The sequence below is a fragment of the Cetorhinus maximus genome, chromosome 27 (genome assembly GCF_964194155.1).
Source record: "Cetorhinus maximus chromosome 27, sCetMax3.hap1.1, whole genome shotgun sequence".
In the NCBI taxonomy this organism is placed as follows: domain Eukaryota; kingdom Metazoa; phylum Chordata; class Chondrichthyes; order Lamniformes; family Cetorhinidae; genus Cetorhinus; species Cetorhinus maximus.
The window spans coordinates 20211758-20219708 of NC_135905.1; positions in this window are offsets into that span (position 1 = coordinate 20211758).

Here is a 7951-nt window from a genome sequence, read left to right on the forward strand (position 1 = left end):
TGAGTTACACCCAAGTCTCACTGAACAGCAACTTATAAAAGTTTCATGCCTTTTAAAAAATATTCTGCTTTTCTATTCTTGCTAGCAAAGTAAATAACCGCACACTTCTACACATAATACTCCATCTGCACCTTGTTTACCCGCTCATTAGCCTGTCCATTAGGGCCCGGAAGAGGGAGATGCAGCCAGTGTGAAAAATCAGGGCTGTGGGTTTATATCTCTTTGCAACCTCTTTGTGTCCTCCTCACGCTTACTTTCCCACCTAGCTTTGTATCTTCAGCAATCTGGGATACATTATTCTTGGTCTCTTTGTCCAAGTCATTAATTTGGATTGTAAATAGCTTAGCCCCAGCACTGGTGCTTGTGGCACTCCAGTAGTTACAGCCTGCCAACTTGAAAATGTTCCAGTTGTTCCTACTCTTTGTTCCCTGTCCATTAACCAATCCTCCTTTCCGTGAGCTCTTATCTTGCATATTAATCTTTTGTTTGCATCTTATTAAATACCTTTTGAAAATACAAATGTAAAACATCAATTGATTCGCCCTTATCAAACCTTTAAGTCACAACCTCAAAAAACTATAATACCTTTTGTTAAACACGATTGTCCTTTTAATAAAACCATATTGGCTCTGGCTGCTCACACAATGATCTTCTGTGTGCATTGTTACCTTGGCTCACTAACAGCTCTCCCAAACACCAGTGTTGTTGTTTTTTAAGTGTGATCCTCCCATATCTAGAAGGTTTATTAATGATTGGAATCATAGGATCATACAGCACAGAAGGAGACTGGGGCTTCAGTAGGTGGTAAAGGAGCCAACAAGAGGCAAAAACCTACTTGACCTCATCCTAACCAATCTACCTGTCGCAGATGCATCTGTCCATGACAGTGTCGGTAGGGTTGACCACCTGTCCTTGTGGAGACGAAGTCCTGTCTTCAAATTGAAGAAAGCCTCCATCGCGTTGTGTGGCACTACCACCGTACTGGATGGCATAGATTTCGAACAGATCTAGCAACTCAAAACTGGGCACCCATCAGACGCTATGCAGCAACAGAATTGTATACAACCACAATCTGTAACCTCATGGCCCAGCATATCCCCCACTCTATCATTACCAATAAACCAGGGGATCAGCCCTGGTTCAATGAAGAGTGCAGGAGGGCATGCCAGGAGCAGCACCAGGCATACCTAAAAATGAGGTATCAACCTGGTGAAGCTACAACACAGGACTACTTGCGTGCCAAACAGTGGAAGCAGCAAGCGATAGACAGATCTAAGCGATTCCACAACCAAATGATCAGATCTAAGCTCTGCAGTCCTGCCACATCCAGTCATGAATGGTGGTGAACAGTTAAACAACTCACTGGAGGAGGAGACTCCACAAATATCCCCATCCTCAATGATGGGGGAGCCCAGCACATCAGTGCAAAAGACAAAACTGAAGCGTTTGCAGTCACCTTCAGCCAGAAGTGCCGAGTGGATGATCCATCTCAGCCTCCTCCGCTGGTCCCCAGCATCATAGTCTTCAGCCAATTTGACTCACTCCATGTAATATTAAGAAATGGCTGAAGGCACTGGATACCGCAAAGGCTATGGGCCCTGACAATATTCCAGTAATACTACTGAAGACTTGTGCTCCAGGACTAGCCATACCCCTAGCCAAGCTGTTCCAGTACTGCTACAACACTGGCATTTACCTGGCAATGTGGAAAATAGCCCAGGTATGTCCTGTATGCAAAAAGCAGGACAAATGCAACCCGGCCAATTACCGCCCCATCAGTCTACCTTGATCATCAGCAAAGTGATTGGCGGTGTTGTTGATGGTGCCATCAAGCAGCACTTACTAAACAATAACCTGCTCACTGCGCATACAACATCATGCAACTTCCCCCAAAAGATATCACCTATGCAGAGGTAATCCCTGAAGTACCAGAACACAGAGTACGACTTCACAAACGGGACAGAACAAGATGTGGAAGAAATGTCCAGCCTCAAGACCGCCTGAGTTTATAAAGTCAGAGACTTGAGATGGGGGAGCAAGAATAGCAATTTGTATTACAAATATTTATACTCCATTAGGAAAAGAAATTTTCTTTGGAGAAGAAAAGGGGATGTTGTAGGATGTGCCTGCATGCCACTGTAATGTAAAGGTGCTCGGCAGAGCAAGGGTTAATGTGGGACTGGAGAATAGCACCACCCACGGTATGCTGTATAGAGTCACATGGAAATAGACTAAGAGACAACTCTAGAGGCAGCCTACCCGCATGGCAGCAGCAACATGCATGACATTAACTGGGATCTGTACATAGTTAAAGATTAACAATAAATTGTTCATGTTTAAACATACATGTCTCGAGATCTCATTATTGAGACATCAAACGAACACGTAACACAACATGATGATGTCACTATGAAGCTTCTTAGAGATACATGTCATTGTCTGCATTGGCATGCACACAATATAACCACACCCTCAACCTCTATCACCTCGAAGGACAAGGGCAGCAGACACATGGGAGCACCACCAGCTGCAAATGATATGCAATCCCCCTCCATGTCACACACCATCCTGACTATATCACTGTTGCTTCACTGTCATTGGGTCAAAATCTTGGAAGTCTCTTCCTAACAACACTATGGGTGTTCCTACAACACATGGACTAGAGTTGCTCAAGAAGGCAGCTCATCACCACCTTCTCAAAAGCAATTAGGGATGGGCAGCGACACCAACATCCTGTAAACAAATTTTTTGAAAATGTCTGTGCTGGCTCTTTGGAAAAGCTATCCAATTCATTCCTTTCTCCCCTGCTCCTTTCCCCTAGCCCTGTAAAATGTCTGCCTTTCAAGAGTTTACCTAGCTGCCTTTTGCAAGTCATTCCTGAATCTGCTCCTACCGCCCTTTCCAGCAGCACAACCCAGATCCCAACAATTTACTGCAGAGACACATTTGAATTTGGGTTCAGCCACAGGTCAGAAGTGACTGCCTGGAGCAATAAGTAGCTTAGCAAAACCTATGGCCATCTGTAGAGCAAGAGAAAGAGAGACCGCCTAACGTCAGCACAAGCATTAAAACCCATTCTGAAACCTCAGCCTGAATTTTCCAAGGATGGCCGGATTCGGCCCTCGCCATCCAAAGAGTTTGCGGGGAACGCATTCCTGTCAACTCCAGCAGCCCCGATGCCATATTACACCCCAACAAGCATTGATTGGCATAAGGTGAGACTTCTGCCCCTCACCCAGGAGGAAGTCTCGTCTCGGAGAGCTGCCGGCCAATCAGCTTGGCCCTCCAGGCACAGTGCTGCAGTGGTTGGAAGAGGCACTGCAGGGAGTTGCCTGGCACTAAGTCCCAGGAACCGGAGGACAGATAAGCTCCAGGGCATCGTAACTGGGGATTACCCCAAAGATGTGCTGGGGAACCCCCTCCCCAGGTGACTTTGCGTGAGTTAGAAAATGGGCAACAGAAATTTGGATGAGCTCACTGTTTCTGTAGAAGGGGAGATGAGAGGCCATCCTGGAGAGCATTGGAATAGCCAAGTCTTATAACCTTCCTTAACATGTTTAAGGAAGCAGGTCCAAGTCCATATATGTTCAGGAGGGAGAAGTAAAAACTGCAGATGCCTGAAATTCAAAGTAAACTCAACAACATCTTAAACGAGAAGAACAAGGTTAAGAATTGATGCTTCCTGGTCAGTACAGAGGGAAGGTTTCCTATTACAAGCTAGACCAGGATTGGTCCATTAATGAGGAAATTTATGAACATACAAATTAGGAGCAGGAGGAGGCCACTCGGCCACTCGAGCCTGCCCCACCATTCAATAGGACCCTGGCTGAACTGATTTTAACCTCACACTCCTGCCTACCCCCAGTAACCTTCCACCCCTTTGCTTATCTAGAATCTATCTGGCTCTGCCTTAAAGATATTCAAGGACTCTGCCTCAATCACCTTTCGAGGAAGGCAATTCCGCAACTTGATGCCATTTTAAAAAAAATCTGAGCTAAGCCCATGGACCAAGTGACCCTTCCTGGCTCCGGACTGTCTTATGGTTTTACCTTTGGCAAGAGACCCTTTGATAAAGCCCAGTTTCCTCAGAAAAGCATCTACATCCACAATGCTAGTTTATCTTTCCTCCTTGCATTTCCACCAGTTTCTGTTTTTCAGCGTTCCCATGGCAATGCTGACGGCAAATCAAACTGTATACTGAGAAACCACAGGCGTGTGTTAGCACATAAAGCTGCTATGGTGGGTGCAGTGTCCCTTTAAAGGGAGTGTGCTTGCTCTGTAAACACAGCCTGAGCACAAACAGAGTTCTAGTGCTGTTTGGTGAGTGGGCTTCGCAGTTTTGCTTTCAAATCAGATCCAGGTCAAAAGGAGCCATCATTAAGTGACTTTTAGTTTACGGTACATTTCACACATGGATTACTGTGACACTTTGAAGGGCATGGAGCAGAAGGACTGGGTTGTGATATACACGCACCAGGATCCAATACATTATCAAATGCATAATATTAGATATTAATTTCAATTCAGGGTTTCAACTACAGCAAACTGAAAAGGGAATGAATAAAGGGCTGTCAAATATCAGCACTTTGCTTTCCTATGTTAATGTACATGCAATTGAGGACAGTGGGCCATTTTAACCAAAATTAAGCAAAGTCAATTAGAAGATGCTTCCCAGCTTTTACGCCGTAAATCTTTTTGTCACTGGGTTGTGCGCAGAGTGAATTGTTTAAGGTCCACATTTAGGATTTAAGTACCTCTGAAAAAAGAGAAAGACTTGCATTTATATAGCATTTTTTTTACAGCTGTCAGACACCTCAAAGCACTTTACAGCCAGTGACGCACTCTATGAAGTGTAGCCACTGTTGTAATGGAGGAAACAGGGCAGCTCATTTCATGCACAGCAAGCTCCCACAAACAGCAATGTGATAATTACCAGGTAATCTGTTTTTGTGATGTTGTCAAGGGCAGTTAGGGATGGGCAACAAATGCTGGCCTGGCCAACGACACCCCACCTCCCATCAACGAATAAAAATAGATAAACATTGGCCATTCGAAAGAATGCCGTGGGATCTTTTACAGCCACTGGAGCAGGCGGATAGAAACTCATCAAAAAGGCAGGAGTATCATCAGTCTAGGTTTCTGTAGCTCAGGGCCTGGAGTGAGACGTGAACCAAAAGTTCCATGTGCAGAGACGAGGGTAACCCATTGAGCCGCAGCTGATTCAATGGATGTGTAAATACATTATGTGAATCGACTGAAATGTTCCCATCAGCAATGGGTATAGTGTTTGTCATCAAAACACTGCTAGCCTTTGAGTCTATACTGAGATGGAGATCTACCTGCTCTCAGGGTGCTAACACCGCAAACAACTCCCAGCAGCTGAACAGAAAAGCTACTGTTCCCCATCTAGAAGCTGTGTAGGTGTCTTTCAATGTGTAGGTGTCTTTCACTGCAGTCAAACCTCCCTGGAAATGAGATAAGATAACCCGCCTGTCTGATTAAACTGGTTTTAGTTTGCAACAATGTGAATAGATTGATCTTTCTGTGAGATTTGAAAAACTGCTGCCACTAAGGCAGGTTTCTGGACTGGAAAGGTCCTTTCACCACTACCACCTCCACCCCCCCAGCCCCACACCCACCCCCACACACACACACCCCCCCCAACAAACAATTTGACAATATGCCTTTGGGAATGGGGTATCACACTGAACTCAAGCATATTTTACTGGGTTTCCCAACCAGAGTGTGTAAATGTCTAGTGAGAGCATCAACCTGGTAAGCAGATATCAGGTTACTTACTCTTTGCCCCACCAGTTTTTTGGGGGTTCGATTGTTTAGGAAGAACTCGCTCACTCTCCCTCTCACTTATCCGGGCTCGGGGGAGGGAATCTGTCTGTAATCAGGGCACTGGTAGTCCTCTCCCCACCACCCCCCAGCCCCAACACCACACTTACCCCCACCCCCAACACCACACTTACCCCCCAGCCCCAACACCACACTTACCCCCCAGCCCAAACACCACACTTACCCCCCAGCCCAAACACCACACTTACCCCCACCCCCAACACCACATTTGCCCCCCCATCCCCAACCCCACACTTACCCTCACCCTCAACACCACACTTACCCCCCACCCCCAACACCACACTTACCCCCACCCCCAACACCACACTTACCCCCACCCCCAACACCACACTTACCCCCACCCCCAACACCACACTTACCCCCACCCCCAAACACCACACTTTCCCCCACCCCCAACACCACACTTACCCTCACCCCAAACACCACACTTTCCCCCACCCCCAACACCACACTTTCCCCCACCCCCAACACCACACATTCCCCCACCCCCAACACCACACTTACCCCCACCCCCAACACCACACTTACCCCCACCCCCAACACCACATTTGCCCCCCCATCCCCAACCCCACACTTACCCTCACCCCCAACACCACACTTTCCCCCACCCCCAACACCACACTTACCCCCACCCCCAACACCACACTTGCCCCCCACTCCAAACACCACACTTTCCCCCACCCCCAACACCACACTTGCCCCCCACCCCAAACACCACACTTTCCCCCACCCCCAACACCATACTTTCCCCCACCCCCAACACCACACTTTCCCCCACCCCCAACGCCACACTTGCCCCCCACCCCCAACACCACACTTGCCCCCCCAGCCCAAACACCACACTTTTCCCCACCCCAACACCACACTTGCCCCCACCCCCAACACCACACTTGCCCCCCTGCAGACCAAACCCCACACTTGCCCCCACTCCCAAAACCACACTTGCCCCCCCACCCCCAACACCACACTTGCCCCCCACCCCCAACACCACACTTACCCCCACCCCCAACACCACACTTACCCCCACCCCCAACACCACACTTTCCCCCACCCCCAACACCACACTTTCCCCCACTCCCAACACCACACTTGCCCCCCTGCAGACCAAACCCCACACTTGCCCCCACCCCCAAAACCACACTTGCCCCCCCACCCCAAACACCACACTTTCCCCCACTCCAAACACCACACTTTCCCCCACCCCCAACACCACACTTGCCCCCACCCCCAACACCACACTTTCCCCCACTCCCAACACCACACTTACCCCCACCCCCAACACCACACTTTCCCCCACCCCCAACACCACACTTTCCCCCACCCCCAATGCCACACTTGCCCCCCACCCCCAACGCCACACTTGCCCCCCCAGCCCAAACACCACACTTTTCCCCACCCCCAACACCACACTTGCCCCCCACCCCCAACCCCACACTTGCCCCCACCCCCAACACCACACTTTCACCCCCGCAGACCAAACCCCACACTTGCCCCCACCCTGCCGGTGGAGTTTGCCCCCAGAGGCTGCTGCCCTCGCTCAGGTCGCTTCACTGATTTTGCATCGTCAAAATGTTCCCTTAAACCCATGTGAATAAAAAGGCGGCTCTGTGCACATTATCCCTGCTTTATACAGGCTGCCCCTCAGCTAATAGTCGCTCAGGTCTGAAGAGCCGGGTCACTGGGTGAATCACTGCACTGGGGATGAGGACCCCTCTCAGCTCATTCCTATTCCTGTCCTTCAGTTCAGCAGCCCTGGGGGGGGAGGGGGATTGGGTGGTGGGGGTGGGATTGGGTGGGGGGAGGGGGGATTGGGTGGTTGGGGGGGGGGGGGATTGGGTGGTGGGGGGGGATTGGGTGGTGGGGGGGGGATTGGGTGGGGGGAGGGGGAATTGGGTGGTGGGGGGGGGGGATTGGGTGGTGGGGGGGGGATTGGGTGGGGGGAGGGGGAATTGGGTGGTGGGTGTGGGGGGATTGGGAGGTGGGGGTTTGGGTGGTGGGGAGGGGGATTGGTGGTGGGGGAAGGGGAATTGGGTGGTGGGGGTGGGGGGATTGGGTGGTGGGGGAAGGGGAATTGGGTGGTGGGGGT